The sequence below is a fragment of the Bufo bufo genome, chromosome 3 (genome assembly GCF_905171765.1).
Source record: "Bufo bufo chromosome 3, aBufBuf1.1, whole genome shotgun sequence".
Classification (NCBI taxonomy): domain Eukaryota; kingdom Metazoa; phylum Chordata; class Amphibia; order Anura; family Bufonidae; genus Bufo; species Bufo bufo.
In genome coordinates this window covers 161,537,406-161,555,835 of record NC_053391.1, presented here as the reverse complement: position 1 = coordinate 161,555,835, position 18,430 = coordinate 161,537,406, and positions in this window count along the sequence as shown.

Sequence of the window (18,430 nt, the reverse complement as noted above, 5' to 3'; positions counted from 1 at the left end):
CTTTAAAGCCTCAGTGGAAGGCAGTAGTCAGAGAGGGTGCTTCAGCCATGCTTGCTGGAGACAGCCTCCTGCTTATTTACCATCTGCCAGTGAGGGCCACCCTGGTTGTCATAAACGTTATGTCTGGTGTTAGTTTATGGTTTATCTGTTATTGCAGCATATGGTTACTGGGTTCCCGTGTGATGTCTGTTGTGTGCTGTGTCCTTTATGTTGGTTGTGGATAGCAGCACTTGCACGTGGGTTCCAGGTTGTGTGTCTGTGGCAGGTAAGTGTGGAACTAGTCTCACTTACCTGTCATTGCCATATGTCTGTTTATGTTCCCCCTTTCTATGTAGCTTGGCCAGTGAGACTCCTGTTCCTCCGTGTCTAGGAGGAACGGGTCGTCTTACCCTGCTCCTAGTCCAGGGCCACCCTGAGGGCGAGCAGGAATATCAGGTTACGGAGTATGAGCCCTCCTACCTTCAGGGTTGGCTCATACGGCTAGGAGACAGGGTCAGAGTTAGGGATGTGTAGGAGGTGACCAGCTCCCTAATTCTCTGTCCTGGCCTTGCAGCAACTCCATCTGCTGATACCGCACGGCTGTGGGTTTTCCCCATCCTCAGCCGTGACAACAGGAGATATCTCGTAGATAATGTCAATGCTGTCACAAGCGGCTAATGAAAAATTACAGGGAATGTCACAGGTATTTGGGATGAGGAAACGTTATACAGGACAGGTACCACCGGTAATGTCACTGTCTGCAGCGTCTACGCAAAAAAGTACACTGTATGTCACAGATAAATTTTTTAAGCGCACACGTTACACTGCAGATGTGACACTAGTAATGTCACTGTTAGAAGCGGACACCGTCTATTGACAAAATACACTGTATGTGACTGATACATTTTTGAAGCACACACGTTACACTGCAGTTGTGGCGCTGGTAATGTGACTGTCCACAGCAGACACCGTCTACAGAAAAAGTACACTGTATGTCACAGATAAAAAAAATTCAGTGCACACGTTACACTGCAGATGTAGCGCTGGTAATGTCACTGTCAGAAGCGGACACCATCTATTAAAAAAGTACACTGGATGCCACAGATATTTTTGGGATGCGCTAACTTTACACTGGAGATGTGGCGCAGCTAATGTCACTGTCCGCAGCGGACACCGTCTACGGAAAAAGTACACTGGATGTCACAGATATTTTTTGGATGCGCACACTTTACACTGGAGATGTGGCACAGCTACTGTCACTGTCCGCAGCGGACACCGTCTGCGGAAAAAGTACACTGGATGTCATAGATATTTTTTGGATGCGCTAACTTTACACTGGAGATGTGGCGCAGCTAATGTCACTGTCCGCAGCGGCCTAACTATTGTACGCTATTTAGCGCTGGATGCACTAAAAATAGATATTGCTGCCACACACAATAGTCCTTAGAAGGTGTTTGGCCGAGCATGCTCGATCATTACTATTAACTACCAAAGCAGACTCCCTATGCGTGTTACTACAAGGCACAGTGTTCTACACCACTATAATAGCTCTCAGCAGCCAGGAAATAGCAGTTTTTTAACGTGATTCGGCGCAAATAAATTTGGATTAAAGCTAATTTTTCTGAAAAATTTGGCGAACCGGCTAGTTCGAATTTTTGAAAAATTCACTCATCTCTACTCTACAGCACACAAACTTTAGGTAATTCTCAACAGCTAAAATATCATAATGTAAGAATGCATGGAAGACAAGTGAGTTGACCCAGGCAGTTGAAGCCAAAGATCAAGCAGCAGTTTCTCCTTGCTGTGCTCTCTCAATGATGTGATTTATAGTTCTGGGTCTTGGGTCTTTTCAAACTCCAGACAACACATCCATAGAAGAAAGACAAGAAGGCTCAATATGTAACTACCTCCACTTTGATGTATTCCACTAGTGAATGGGATTGCACCACCAGACAGCCTGAGCAATTATACACCCACCAATCAGTCATCACCGCTTAAAGCAGACCAACAGACTTATTAAAGAGACATTCACTTGACACCAGAAGGAAATTACCTGACAGTTACTTCTTTGTGGAGAAGCGTAGCTGCATGTGTCCACAGATAATTGTTATGAAGGAAATACAATGAAGAAGTAGAGGAACCAAAACCCCTTGAGGACAAAAATCAAAGACACAAAAGCCCCAGTGTGCACATAGATAACATAAATATCTTTTCTATATACATTCACATGACAGAAGGTCTTTGTGTATTCAGATGAAAGAATGTGATACATTGTATGTACGGTAATGTCTGCAGTACTTGGGTTATGAAAGCATGGTACATTTATCATTAATCTGTACCACATATGGCTAGGTTTTGCATGCTGATACATTTCAGTAGTAGTTTGAAGAAAAGAAGCATTTCCTTCTGAATAATTGTTACCCTGTATCAGCTATCTGTGTATGAAATCAACAGAAGTTAGGCAAAGGCAAACAGAATATTGCAAAGAACCTCAATTTCTATAAATTAAGACTTTACTGGAGTTTATGTTTCACTCCCTTTAAGTTATACATACAGAGTACCAAAAAACAGAGTTGCTGTACTTTCAAAAACAGAGTGCCCCCACCCACTATGTGCTGGTATCTTCTTATGCAACACGCAACAGAGGTGCCTTTCAACCACTTCCAGGTGAGACTGCTACCTCTGTACCCCCTAAAGCCACATGCTAGCTGTATGCAGTGCCCCCAGTGTTTAGGAGGTAAAAAAAATTCTCACCACTAACTTTGTAATTGCTGGTTTAACAGGACAAATGGACCTCTTTTGACCCGACAAAGGGACTGTATTGTTATTGCGATAACCAGGGGTGGATTGGCCATAGACCTTACAGGGAAATTTCCCAGTAGGCCGATGCCCAGGGGGCCACCTGTGCCCTCTTCACAGCCAGCCAGTGGAGGTTTTTGGGGATGTATTTTGTGCTCTGGCAGTATTTTGTGATGCACTGTGGTATTTGTCTCTGTTGGGGTGGTATAATGTGCCACAATATGGTATTGCTGGCCCTGTCTTCCATCAATTTGGACCCAACTAGAAAACGGGGCCTCTTTTGGTATTTTTTTACAGGGCTGCTTTAAGTTCCCAGTCTGCCCCTGGCTATAAATATTGTTGAACAGGTAACTACTGACCTCTCTACATATCAGTTCTCCACTGAGAGGACCCTTCATACAGCATCCTACATTTCTCATTTGTGAATATGTCTTGGGGCTAAAATAGCTTGGAATGCAAATACATTTTCTGGTTTTACTGAAGGTGCTTGTCTCTTGGGAGAGAAAACTTCTAGGACTTTAACTTTATTTTATTGAAGACATATGGAGAAATACACATAAGTATAAACTTACTTCATGCCATACATAATTAGCATCAATATTAAAAAAGTTATTGGCACAAAAAGGATCTTTTAATTACAACCTTGCCTGAAGGTTTTTGATGAAATGAGATTTCCATTTTTCTTTCTCTGCTCCTCTTCATGTCATACAGAACATTAATTATTGCCAGGTATATATTACTTAAGCTATAAGTGCTCATCAGGGGAAATATGCTCCATTGATTGGAATACTTGTCATTTGGGACAATGCAAACATACTAGATAACCCACCATATAAATTATGGTAACATCATGACCATGGTTGATAATTCCTTTCTCTACGCATTTTTCCTGATAAGTATTCTGGTTGCAAAAAAATCCTTGTGCATGGCCAAATTTATTCAGCTGGATATGACTTGTTCAAATTGAGAGGACAATTTGGATGAGAGGAGCACCAATAAATTACATCTTTAGTTCAGAATAAAAAAAAAAAAAAAAATTACCTCTTCTTTAATCAAACATGCCTAGTGTTGAGCGAAGCAAAGCATTCAAAATGGAATTCAGTCCAAAGTTTAAGAAAACTTTGATTCGCAAAAAAGCCGAATTTCTTTTCGCTTCATGGTAACGAATCATGTTTTACTAAAATGGCGGCTACAGGTGTTAAAAAGTGAAAGTAAAAAGCTTGGGAATGCAAGATCACCCATAATGCCGTGCAGCCCGCCAATCTGCAGATAGCCATCCCCTGTGATGTCACAGCCCTATAAAACCCTCTTTGCCCAGTCCTCCGCCATTGTCCTGTGAACTGAGCATAGGGAGAAACGTGCTAGGAACAGTGTTGCTGAAAACTGTTTTAAAAAGGAATATTGGAGAGAGTGCAGAGAGAGAGCGTAGGGTGACAGCAGGGAGACTGCAGGTTGAGTGTAATTGCTGTGTGCATCACAGCATTCAGCATTCAGTTATTCAGAGTCAATCCCTTATTTTAGTGATACAATTAGTGTGCCTGAGTATATAAGGCAGGTGTAATATGTTCCTGTGTGCATCACATTCTAGTGCACCCACATTCTGAGTTAATCCGTTATATTTTATTTAGAATAAAATGGTTGACAAATAGTAGCTGTCCTAGATGTGGGAGGAGCAAAGCAGATTTTTTTCACATGGTGCCTGAGTATATAAGACAGGTGTAATATATTGCTGTGTGCATCATGTTCTAGTGCACCCATATTCTGAGTTAATCCCATATTTTAGTGATGCAGTTAGTGTGCCTGAGTATATAAGGCAAGTGTAATATAAGCTTGCTAGGGTGTATCTGAGGACTATTACCCTGCTTGTAATGACTCATGAACAGCGCCATCTATTGGTTTCATAGTCTTATGACAAGATTATGAATCCAATTCATGGGCATCACTGTGCAGTGCACCACCAGTCATAGCTAATCCCTTCTCTTAGCTGTACCATTACGTTAAGTCTTTATTGCAGATAAGTGTAATTTATCGTCCTGTACATAACTGCAGTGTAGCGAAATTTATCATAGCTAATCCCTTCTGTTAGTGAGACAGTTGCCTGGGCCCTCCAAAAGAATGGGCAGTGGCAAAAATGTTGCTGTAGTTGGCATAAGTAGCAGCAGAAGAAGGGGGTGGTAGCATCCCCAGCAACAGGTCAGAGCTGCCACTGACAGCCAGTGGTCGTGTTTTGACCAACAATGCAGCTGTACTGGAATGGTTGACTCGCTCTTCAAAATCATCTCAGGTGACAGATGCACACAGCTAGGAATCAGTGGGTTCCTCTGACACTACACTTAGTTGGCATGGCCAAGGGATTGCCTCTGTGCCCTCAGCTGTCCTGAACTTAAAATCCAGTCCGGTGTTTGACCCCACCTGGCTGCAAATCAGCCCAGCAGCACACAATGGGAGGAAAATACCTGTCCTCCCAGACCATACCCCTTCATTGTGTCACATACCCCCCCTTTGTTGAACCCTAAAGGGGGTGAACACTCGCCAGACAATGTACTCGGAACAGGGCATCCGCGTTTCCCTGTAACTGGCCTTCCCTGTGTTCCACTGTAAATTTAAAATTCTGTAGGGAAAGGAACCATCTGGTGACCCTGGCTCATCCACTTGAGAGGGGAGTGGTCGGTCTCCAAGCAGAATTTTCTCCCCAACAAATAACAGCGGAGAGACTCGAGTGCCCACTTGATAGCCAGGCACTCTCTCTCCACTATACTGTACCTGGTCTCAGCTGAGGTGAGCTTACGACTGAGGAAGACAATGGGATGCTCCTCCACGTTGACTTCCTGGGACATTACAGCACTGAGGCCTACTTAGAAGGCATCCGTCTGTACTATAAATTCCCGCTTGAAGTCGGCGTCACCAAAATACAGGACCCACACAGGGCCAACTTCAAAGCCTTTTCCGCCTGATCATCCCAGCGAACCATCACGGACTTATGTCCCTTCAAGAGTCCTGTCAATGGCGCGGCTATCGTAGCAAAGTGGGGGACGAACCTCATGTAATAGCCCACCATCCCCAGGAACGACTTTACTTGGCTAGAGGTGAGAGGTCGGGGCCAATTCCGTAGCGCCCAATGACATACCCTAGGTATTTAATCTCCTCTAACCCTATCGCACATTTCTTTGGGTTAGCTGTTAGCCCAGCCTTCTGAAGGGAGTCCACTATGGCCTGTACTTTGGGCAGGTGACTTTCCCAGTCGGTACTGTGTATGACAATATCATCCACGTAAGCCGAGGGTTACTGCCGATGTGGACGAAGCACAATGTGCATTAGATGTTGAAAAGTGGCGCCATGCAGACCAAAGGGTAACACCTTATACTGATACAGCCCCTCAGGCGTGATGAAGGCAGTTTTCTCTTTGGCAGCCTGTGTTAAGGGCACCTGCCAGTTCCCTTTCATGAGGTCCAAAACACAAAAATACCTTTCTTGTCCTAACTTCTCGATTAGCTCATCCACCAGGGGCATGGGATATGCATCAAATTACCGTAACATCCTGTCCGGCTTGTGTATTAAGACTATAGGACTGGCCCACTCACTTTTAGACTACTTGATGACTAGACTACTTGATGACGTCTAGCCGCAGCATTAGCTGCACTTCCTCTGAGACGGCTTGTCGCCGAGCCTCGGGTACCCGGTATGGTTTTAACCAGACTTTTGCCTGAGGCTCAGTGACAATGTCATGCTGGATTGTGGAAGTGCGTCCAGGGAGTCCGAGAACACATCAGTGTTCCGACTAATGAACTCCCTGGCCTCCTGAACCTGTTTATAGGAGAGGCTGTCAGCAATTTTTACTGTGGTAACCACTTCCCTTGCATCAGACAGAGGGGCCGGAACCTCTTCTGCTAGAAAACCCAGCCGCGGGCTGTCTTCAGTACAGGCCTCCCTATCTTTCCAAGGTTTTAATAAATTAACATGTTAAACCTGCTCCGGGCTTTCGCCGCCATGGCTGGTGTACATTGTAATTTACCTCTCCAACTTTTTTGAGTACCTCATAGGGCCCCTGCCACCTGGCCAGGAACTTACTGTCCAGGGTTGGTACCAGAACCAAAACCCGATCACCGGGGTTATAATTCCAAACCCGAGCCTGGCGATTATAGACTCTAGTAATAACAATAGAATGGGCACTCATATATCCAGTTCACAAGATAGGCAAAGCGACTTAAGCAATATATTAATAATATATCAATTTATTGGTTTATTTAAGACAGTATAAAAGCGGATGGGTAGCGATAATATTATAACCATACGCAATGGGCAATGAAACCTAACCAGAGCTGTGTCCCCAATTCAAAATGTTTAAAACTCACATAAAATATATATTAAAATGGCAATTTATCCACTGTTATAGCTAATAGAAACTGGAGATCCAGTCCGGCATGTATGAAAGAACTAATATAATTCTGTTATCTAGAACAGTGGTGCAGCAGATATATCTCCAGAATATATAATTAAATAAATAAATGAACAATAAAAAATGTGAATATCAAAATTAGTAGTGGTAGTGCATAGTATAAAACATTAACATATAGTGCATATAGTGAAATACCTGTAAGATAAATATATTAAATAAATAAATATATAGTGTACAATTAATTAGTGAATATATATAATAAGTCTCTGGAGAATCAGCATTAATAGATAACTTGTTGCATCCCACTGATGGTTGTATTCCTAGAAAACAGTCTTTTACTATTGGAGCATAGAGCCTGGGAATCGGCTTGGTCCGCGCAATTTGCCAGGAGTATAATAAATTTCAACAAAGTCAGCCGCAACAAATGTGGCAAGATAATTGAGCAGAAATATAGATGTATCCACAGTAATGTGCCGATACTTGTGCAACAGCACCAGATTACTCACATACAGTCCTGCTCTCACCGTGGCGTCCCACGTGGTAGAGATCCGGGGTGAACTTGTCTTTCAGTAGCGCAATCAAAATCTGCTAGGTTTGTCTACTAGCAATGGTATGTCCACCCGACTGTGGACGGAGGTGCTTCGTTGTAACACACTGCAGAGCTGCGTCAGGTTTCTCTGATTAGAATGGGTGTTCCACCTGTCTGGGTCAGTACTGGTGGTGAGGATCTCACCCGTCAATCACTGAAGTGTGTCCAGAAAAACCCGCAATTCAGTTGCTCCTGGAAACCGCAATAGAGTTGTCCTTTAGAAAGCGCTTTCTCAATCCAATGTGTAATAAGAATTAAAGCCGGTATTTCATCTGGTCCAATTGCTCCTCACCAGACGCGTTTCGAAGGCTAGCTGCCTTCTTCCTCAGTGGCTAATTTGGATCTGACTGACTAACCGGCTATTTATCCATTTTTTCATCCAAAGGGCTCCTTATTAGACCCGAAATGGATCCCAAAAATCTGGATTTCACAGATACATTTGTCATGTGTTGCGATATTGCTGCGGTATATCTGCGGCTTTTGTGTAGACATGCGTTTTTTTATTAAATACTCTTAAGTCCACCAGAAGTAATTATATTCGATTCTTGTTGTAGTTGATTATGTTTGGATCCTATATACATAGTTGCATCCAATATCATATCTTAGTAGAAACATATTTTATTTATAAAATTAAATAGAAAGTCATAAATATAGAAAAAGTTTTGTTAAGAACATATTAAATGGTAGGGAGCTTCAGTGTTAGGTCTAAAAATGTAAAATATATAAAATATATAATTTAAATAATTCATATAATATATGGGGTATTCATCTACTGGAAGGTGCATGCATATGTTTTTTGTATATTTATCTCTTATTTTAGTTTTTGTTTATTTTCATAATAATGTATATCTTGATTTTCTTAATAAACAGCAGACTTAACCTGTGGGGCTCATCCTCTAAAATGTTCAGGCAGAGTGCACAAAAGAGTGGTCTAGATGGAATGGGGCTGGATATCTCCAGTCCAGGGGGGGTCATAGTGCTGCTAAACAGCCCGACCAGTACCCTCCATGGGCCGAAGACACCCAACCCATCACAGGAACCCAAAAATTTCCAACTCTGCATTCAGCCCAGCTGGGCCAAACTGCCGAATTCGAAAATCTTCCTAGACTCTGCCCTGGACATTCGGGCAATATGATTGCCATCCCTCCAGTGACGCTCTATTTGTTCAAATGCTGCAAAGGTTAGAGACTTAGGGTCTTGATTGTGTACCAGTTTAAAATGTTTTGATTAGTACATGTTTTTCATACCCTTTCTTGATATTATTTATATGCTCCGCTATCCTAATTTTTAAGGGTCTTTTAGTCCTGCCAATGAATTGTTTAGCACATGAGCATTCAATAATGTAGATTACATTAGAACTATTACAGGTGAGAAGATCTTTTATCTCAACTGAAAAGTTGTTTTGTGTTGAGGTCACTCGTATAGTCTTTTTCGCAAAGGACGTATTTCTACAATTTATACAGCATCCACACCTGTAGAACCCACTCCTTTTTAACCATTTATTAATGGATCCGGTCTCTCTTGTCTGATTTTTAATCGATGGTGCTATCTTCAGACCCAGATTAGGGGCCTTTGTGTACACTATCTCCGGTATTGATGGGATTAGAGGGCCTACAATTTTGTCTTTTTGAATAAGATGCCAATTATTTTTAATACTTTGCTCTATTTTCTTGTGTTGTGCATTATAAGGCAGTATTATGCGGAATTTATTGTCATCAATGGGTTTATCATCTTCCTTCTGTTTAGTTTCAAAAAACATTTTTCTATCCATTTTTCTCACTTTACAAAGGGCATTTTCGACAACTGTCTCGGGATATTCCTTTTCCAGAAATTTATTCTTCATAATGACAGCTTCATCCTCAAATTCTGTCTGATTTGTGCAGTTCCTCTTTATTCTACGGAACTGCCCTGTAGGTAAATTCAATAGCCAAGAGGGCAAATGACAGCTAGAAAAGAGGATGAAGCTGTTCTTGGCTACCTCTTTCTGGAAAGTAGTACAAATAAATTGTTCCATCTGGGTAGTGATCCGAATATCTAGGAATTCTGTGTATTCTTGATTAATATTAGAGGAAAATTTAAGATTAAATTGATTTCTATTGATTTCTTCTAAGAAGGTGTGGAGGCTAGATATATCTCCCTGCCAGACAAAAATAATATCATCAATGTAGCGCTGCCAGAGCACCAGATCCGACCCCAGCCTGGGCAAAATGATCTCCTGTTCCCATTGGGCCATAAAATAAAATTAAAAATAATTGGCATCTTATTCAAAAAGACAATATTGTAGGCCCTCTAATCCCATCAATACCGGAGATAGTGTACACAAAGGCCCCTAATCTGGGTCTGAAGATAGCACCATCGATTAAAAATCAGACAAGAGAGACCGGATCCATTAATAAATGGTTAAAAAGGAGTGGGTTCTACAGGTGTGGATGCTGTATAAATTGTAGAAATACGTCCTTTGCGAAAAAGACTATACGAGTGACCTCAACACAAAACAACTTTTCAGTTGAGATAAAAGATCTTCTCACCTGTAATTGTTCTAATGTAATCTACATTATTGAATGCTCATGTGCTAAACAATACATTGGCAGGACTAAAAGACCCTTAAAAATTAGGATAGCGGAGCATATAAATAATATCAAGAAAGGGTATAAAAACATGTACTATCAAAACATTTTAAACTGGTACACAATCAAGACCCTAAGTCTCTAACCTTTGCAGCATTTGAACAAATAGAGCGTCACTGGAGGGGGGGCAATCATATTGCCCGAATGTCCAGGGCAGAGTCTAGGAAGATTTTCGAATTCGGCAGTTTGGCCCCAGCTGGGCTGAATGCCGAGTTGGAAATTTTTGGGTTCCTGTGATGGGTTGGGTGTCTTCGGCCCATGGAGGGTACTGGTCGGGCTGTTTAGCAGCACTTTGACCCCCCCTGGACTGGAGATATACAGCCCCATTCCATCTAGACCACTCTTTTGTGCACTCTGCCTGAACATTTTAGAGGATGAGCCCCACAGGTTAAGCCTGCTGTTTATTAAGAAAATCAAGATATACATTATTATGAAAATAAACAAAAACTAAAATAAAAGAGATAAATATACAAAAAACATATGCATGCACCTTCCAGTAGATGAATACCCCATATATTATATGAATTATTTAAATTATATATTTTATATATTTTACATTTTTAGACCTAACACTGAAGCTCCCTACCATTTAATATGTTCTTAACAAAACTTTTTCTATATTTATGACTTTCTATTTAATTTTATAAATAAAATATGTTTCTACTAAGATATGATATTGGATGCAACTATGTATATAGGATCCAAACATAATCAACTACAACAAGAATCGAATATAATTACTTCTGGTGGACTTAAGAGTATTTAATAAAAAAACGCATGTCTACACAAAAGCCGCAGATATACCGCAGCAATATCGCAACACATGACAAATGTATCTGTGAAATCCAGATTTTTTGGATCCATTTCGGGTCTAATAAGGAGCCCTTTGGATGAAAAAATGGATAAATAGCCGGTTAGTCAGTCAGATCCAAATTAGCCACTGAGGAAGAAGGCAGCTAGCCTTCGAAACGCGTCTGGTGAGGAGCAATTGGACCTGATGAAATACCGGCTTTAATTCTTATTACACATTGGATTGAGAAAGCGCTTTCTAAAGGACAACTCTATTGCGGTTTCCAGGAGCAACTGAATTGCGGGTTTTTCTGGACACACTACAGTGATTGACGGGTGAGATCCTCACCACCAGTACTGACCCAGACAGGTGGAACACCCATTCTAATCAGAGAAACCTGATGCAGCTCTGCAGTGTGTTACAACGAAGCACCTCCGTCCACAGTCGGGTGGACATACCATTGCTAGTAGACAAACCTAGCAGATTTTGATTGCGCTACTGAAAGACAAGTTCACCCCGGATCTCTACCACGTGGGACGCCACGGTGAGAGCAGGACTGTATGTGAGTAATCTGGTGCTGTTGCACAAGTATCGGCACATTACTGTGGATACATCTATATTTCTGCTTAATTATCTTGCCACATTTGTTGCGGCTGACTTTGTTGAAATCTATTATACTCCTGGGAAATTGCGCGGACCAAGCCGATTCCCAGGCTCTATGCTCCAATAGTAAAAGACTGTTTTCTAGGAATACAACCATCAGTGGGATGCAACAAGTTATCTATTAATGCTGATTCTCCAGAGACTTATTATATATATTCACTAATTAATTGTACACTATATATTTATTTAATATATTTATCTTACAGGTATTTCACTATATGCACTATATGTTAATGTTTTATACTATGCACTACCACTACTAATTTTGATATTCACATTTTTTATTGTTCATTTATTTATTTAATTATATATTCTGGAGATATATCTGCTGCACCACTGTTCTAGATAACAGAATTATATTAGTTCTTTCATACATGCCGGACTGGATCTCCAGTTTCTATTAGCTATAACAGTGGATAAATTGCCATTTTAATATATATTTTATGTGAGTTTTAAACATTTTGAATTGGGGACACAGCTCTGGTTAGGTTTCATTGCCCATTGCGTATGGTTATAATATTATCGCTACCCATCCGCTTTTATACTGTCTTAAATAAACCAATAAATTGATATATTATTAATATATTGCTTAAGTCGCTTTGCCTATCTTGTGAACTGGATATATGGGTGCCCATTCTATTGTTATTACTATTGTTTTTTGGTGATTGGGTACAACACCTGTTTGGTGCACCTGGCCATCTTAAATCGGAGGTGAGCCGTCCTTAACCCTTTGTTCCACTGATTATAGACTCTACTCTGGGCTCGCTGAGCTGCCTCCATATGTTCCTTAACCAGTGGCAACACTGTCTCAATCCGCTCTTGCACCCGAGTGACATACTCAATCACACTTTTATCCGGTGTGGGTTGTTGTTCCCACACCTTTTTGGCTATGTCCAACAGACCACGTGGATGTCTTCCATACAGCAATTTGAAGGGCGAGAACCCAGTAGAGGCCTGGGGCACCTCTCGCACTGCGAACATGAGATAGAGCAGTAGAAGATCCCAATCTCTCCCATCTTTAGACACCACCCACTTTAACATGTTTTTCAAGGTTTGATTAAACCTCTCAACCAGGCGGTCCGTTTGTGGGTGATAGACGGACATCCATAACTGTTTGATCTGTAGTAGTTTACTGAGTTCCCTCATGACTTTTGACATAAAAGGGGTCCCCTGGTCGGTCAGAATCTGTTTAGGTAGGCCCATTTGGGAAAACATCTCCATTAACTCTTTTGCTATGAGTTTGGCGGAGGTATATCGCAGCAGCACTGCCTCCGGGTACCGAGTGGCATAGTCCAGGACTACCAAGATGTGTTGATGCCCTCTACCGGACTTCGGTACTGGGCTTATGAGAACCATAGCGATCCGCTCGAATGGAACCTCAATAATCGGGAGAGGGACCAGTGGACTACGGAAATGTGGCTGGGGGCTTGTTATCTTGCAGGTTGGGTAAGACTTGCAATACTCTTCCACCTCTCTGAACATGTTGGTGGGCTAACTGCAACACAAGCTTGCGATACGCCTTGGGCACCATTAACTGTTCAATATGCTCACCCTGTAGTTGATTTACCCGTTACAGCATCTCCTGTTGAACCACAAAACGGGGGAATATAAACTTAGCCCCCAGTTGATGCGGCTCACCCTCAATTACTACCACATTTTCCCAGGCCTAAGATAGAGTCCGGTCCTGGTGCTGTGCTGTACCAAAATTGTCTCCAGAGACTGAGGTCTGCCAACTCCGGACCCAGCGGCAAATCCTCCACTTCTCCCACCATTACATTCAGTGGGGTTGCCTCCCCTCTTCCACTGCAGTGGCGGCCACCTCTACTGCTGGGCCTTCGGCCTCAGGTTCCCAGGGTTCAGGTTTCCCCCCTGAGCAAGGCCATTCTATTGGGGCTACTCCTGCACCATGGATATCGGTGACTCTCACCTCAGGCCACAGTGATGGTAAACCCGGGAAGTCTCTCCCAATTATTAGTTCATAATGTAACTTTGTGGCGACGGCCACCTCATGAGTCCACCTGCCGGCCACCGTGGATAGAGACACCAGGGCGGTGGGATAGTCCTTTAAGTCTCCATGGATGCACACAATGCCGACTTTTCTGCCAGTATACTTGGTGGGCCGCACCAGGGCAGCTCTTACCAGGGACACTAGGCTCCCTGAGTCTAGCAGCACCACTGCCAGGGTATCTCCCACTTGCACCTGGCATAGGTGACTATTGTCTATTGTCTCGGGGGTACAGGATGCACACAGCCTTCTGGCATACATTGAGGGATGGTAGCCATAGTTAGTGTCCATGGGTTCCCCCCGATGGTGACAGTCGGCCCTTATGTGACCAGGCTCTTGACAACGCCAACAGACCATCGCAGCTGGATCTGTAGGGAGTATATCCCAAGCGTGTTTTGCTGGCACTGGCCGCCTGGTCGAGGGTGGAGATTTACGAGGTTTAACTGGCCCTCTCCCAAAAGAACCCACCAGTAGATTTCTGGTGGCCTCATAGACTATCTCTAGGGCATTAAGAGGGGACACCTGGCCTATCCAGTGCTGGAGAGGGTACGACAAATCCCTCCAGAACACAGCAGCCAACAGACGGTCCAGCATAGCAGTGGGTCTCAGTACGTCAGGCTGCAGCCATTTTTGCAACTGGTGTAGTAGATCATAATACTGCGATCTGGCGGGTTCAGCCGGGTTAAATTACCACTGATGCACCCGCTGGGCCCGGACCAATACATTCACCCCCAGTCTTGCCAGAATCTCACCCTTTACGGTCGGGTAGTCAGCCGCTTGACCATCTGGTAAGTCGAAAAACACCTGCTTGGTTCCAGACACCAGGAACGGAGCGACGACCTCAGCCTATTGGTCTCGGGGTAACTTCTCCCTCATGGCCACCTTTTCAAATACTGCCAGATATGTCTCAACGTCGTCTGAGGGGGTCATCTTAGGGATCGCCACATGGACAGCTTTTCGGGCATCGTGGACATTCTGGGACACTCCTGCCGCTTGTAACGCCATCACATGCTATAATAGCAGCTGGTTGGTTTCCTGCTGCTGCTTGTTAGCCTCCTGCTGCTGCAAGTTAGCCTCCACGATGGTTTTCACGACTGCCTCCATTTTGTCAGGGGACACTGGTCGTAACCTTGCCAGCTTGATATAGGACATACACCCTTTCCCGGAAAAAACTAAAACTTGCTCGCTCCAAGCCACCAATTGTGGGGATTCACTCTGGTAGGCAGGGTAAGCGGACGCAGAACAGAGGCAAAATAAACTGTTTGTAAAACAAAACTTCAGTGTTTATTCACACAAAGGAAAGTCCACAGAACAACAAAATCACCTTGTTGGCGGTACAATCTCCAGTGATCCACAACAGGCTTTAGGAGGCCTGTTTCCCCCAGCGTGCGGCTCTCAGCCCTCTAGCACGGCACCATGCCTCAGATTCCAAAACAGATACACTTTGCTGCTGAGCCCAGCTGTCTTTTAAGGACAGCTAGGTGTTGTCAAAACCTGGACCAGCACTTAAAATACAGTTCGGTGTTTGACCCCACTTGGCTCCAAATCAGCCCAGCAGCACACACTGGGAGGAAAATACCTGTCCTCCCAGACCATACCATTCACTGTGTCACAAGTTGTATCTGGCAGCAATATATATTTTTAACGCAACCTGCGCTAGATAGCTTGAAATTGTTTGGCCTCTACAGACAGCGACATTATCTGCGCTATATCTCCTGTGTAACGTGTGCGCAGTCTAAATATATCTGTGACATCCAGTGTACATTTTCTGTAGACGGTGTCTGCTGCGGACAGTTACATTACCTGCTATATCTCCTATATAGCGTTTGCGTATCCGAAATATCAGTGACATTAAGTCTATTTTTTTTTGCTGCTGGTGGAAGCGACATTACCTACGCTACATCTCCTGTATAACATTTGCCCATCCTAAATATCAGTGACATTAATTCAGTGTAATTTTTTATTAGCTGCTGGTGGCAGCGACATTACTTGCGCTATACCTCCTGTATAACGTTTGTGCATCCTAAAATTATCTGTTGCATTCAATGTACCTTTTTCATAGACGCTGTGGACAGCGACATTATCTGTGCTAGATCTCCTGTTTGAAGCGCGTGCATCCTAAAAATATCTGTGACATTCTGTGTAATTTATTTGCGCATACACTTACAAAACCTGCGCTGTGTGTGACATACTTGCAAGCATATATACCATTTAATATGCGCAAGGTGAGCAGTAAGGGACAGGGAAGTGCTGCTAATGGTGCACGCAGAGGCCGTGGTCCTTGGTGTGGTGAAACTGTGCCTGCTGCCAGAGCACAAGAAACACATTTGCAAGGTGGCGCAGGACACCACTCTCGAAGTCAGACCAGTGCGACCAGGTGGTCAGTTGGATTGCAGCAGATAATGCTTCAAGTCGGTTAAGCACCACCTGTCTTCCACAAAGTCCAGTCTCAGTAGCCAAGAGACTGGTCAACAGAATCCTCACCCTGATCCTCCTTCCTCCCACCATGGAGGCATGGTCTAGGCAACCAAGTGATCCCACACTAGGATATTCCGAGGCGCTCTTTTCATCGCCATTCCTTGATTTTGCCCTCTTGCCAAGGCCGCTTGAAGAGTGACATGAGATCTTGTGCCCTAATTCCCAAACTCTTAAGCATCCACAGTCACAAGAAGATGACAGTGGGGAACAGCAATTAGTGTTTCACGAGGTGGATGATGATGATGAGACACAGTTGCCAATAAGTCAACCGCAATTAGTGTCTCAAGAGGTTGATGATGAGGATGAGACACTGTTGTTAATAACTGAGGTTGTCAGGAAGATAACCAGAGTGAGGAAGTGGAAGAGGAGGTGGTGGACGAGGAAGTCACTGACCCAACCTGGGAAGGTGGCAAGCTGAACGAGGAAAGCAGTAGAGAGGGGGAGGGATCCGCAGCACCGCAACAGGATGGAAGAGGCAGTGGGGTGGCAAAAGGGAGAAGGAGGGCCACACTAAACAGTCCCACAACTGTTCCCTGGAGCACCCCCTTGCGGCAATCTCCCTTGCCAAGGGGTAGGTGTTCCGCAGTCCGACATTTTTTTTTGGAAAGTGAGGACGATAAAAGAATTGTAATTTGCAACCTGTGCCATTCCAAAATGAGCAGGGGCATGAACACTAGCAACTTCACCACCACCACCAGCATGATCCGCCACATGGCATCAAAGCACCCTAATGGTTGGGCCGAACGCCTGGGTCCACAATCAGTGTCTGCGGGTCACACCACTGCCTTCTCTTCCCCTATGTTCTGTGCTGGCTATGCACCTGGACCTTCGCAAGCACCATCAGCTAGCACATCCACTTCTGTGTCCTAGCGCAGAGTACAAATGTCCTTACCCCAGGCATTTGAATGCAAGCGCAAATACCCAGCCACCCACCCACAGGCCATAGCACTAATTGCGCACCTTTCCAAATTGCTGGCCTTGGAAATGTTGCCATTTAGGCTTGTGGACACAGAGGCTTTCCGCAGCCTGATGGCGGTGGCCGTCCCGCGGTACTCTGTCCCCAGCCGCCAATATTTTTCACGGTGTGCAGTCCCAGCTTTACACCAGCATGTGTCCCATAACATCACCCATGCCCTGACCAACGCAGTTATTGGGAAGGTCCACTTAACACCTTACACATGGACAAGTGCTTTTGGCGAGGGACGCTACATTTCCCTGATGGCACACTGGGTGAACGTTGTGGAGGCCAGGAGTGAGTCGAACCCTAGGATGGCACAGGATTGCGGGCCCTATGTCGCATTATAGAGCACAAGGTGATGGAATTTTCCAGGAATCATCTGAAAGAGCCCAGGGGGCGCCAAGCCTCAGAGTGATTGGTAAACAGAGGATGAATGGGTGAAAGTGCAACACCCTTGGGAAGCAATATTAAAAGAATAACATACATAAAAAGTTTGTCAATGACTTGTTTTCCATGTATTATTATGGTTCAGCACTTACTTCACCATGGAGGAGAGTATAGGATAATGCTCAAGACACCTATACCTCTACCTCCCCCACCGAGGTCGCTTCTAAAGATGTACCAAAAGTCTCCTGGTCCCCAAAACAGATGACACCGGGGCTCCAAGGTGTAGCGGAAGTCTTTATTTATTTATTTCAGCTTGACGCGTTTCAGGAATAATCCCTTTTTCAAGAGCATGTACATAAAACAAGTGTAACCAACTTATATAGGGATACAGAGGCACATGGTTTGAGGTCAGAGGGGGTGTTTACTCTGATGTCACTTCCTAGTTGTGTTCAACAAAATATATAAAACATACTAAAATCCTGGTTGGTTCAAAATTATCTAGAGCCCTCATACACATAGGCATGGAAATAAATATTTTATTGAGTAGTATGTATTTTCTAAAATGTCCAGTTCCTTTATAAACCAGAAGAGATGCTGTTTGAATAGAAAATTAACCCTGCGTTGCATGGTGGAGCGCATATATAATTCTCAAACTGTGAAAATGAATAGTGGAGGAAGGAGACATCTGTCAGGGAATACGTCTCTGGATGCGGCAATTGCTGTGGTTCTCTAGCCTATAACATAATCTGGTGAGAGTAA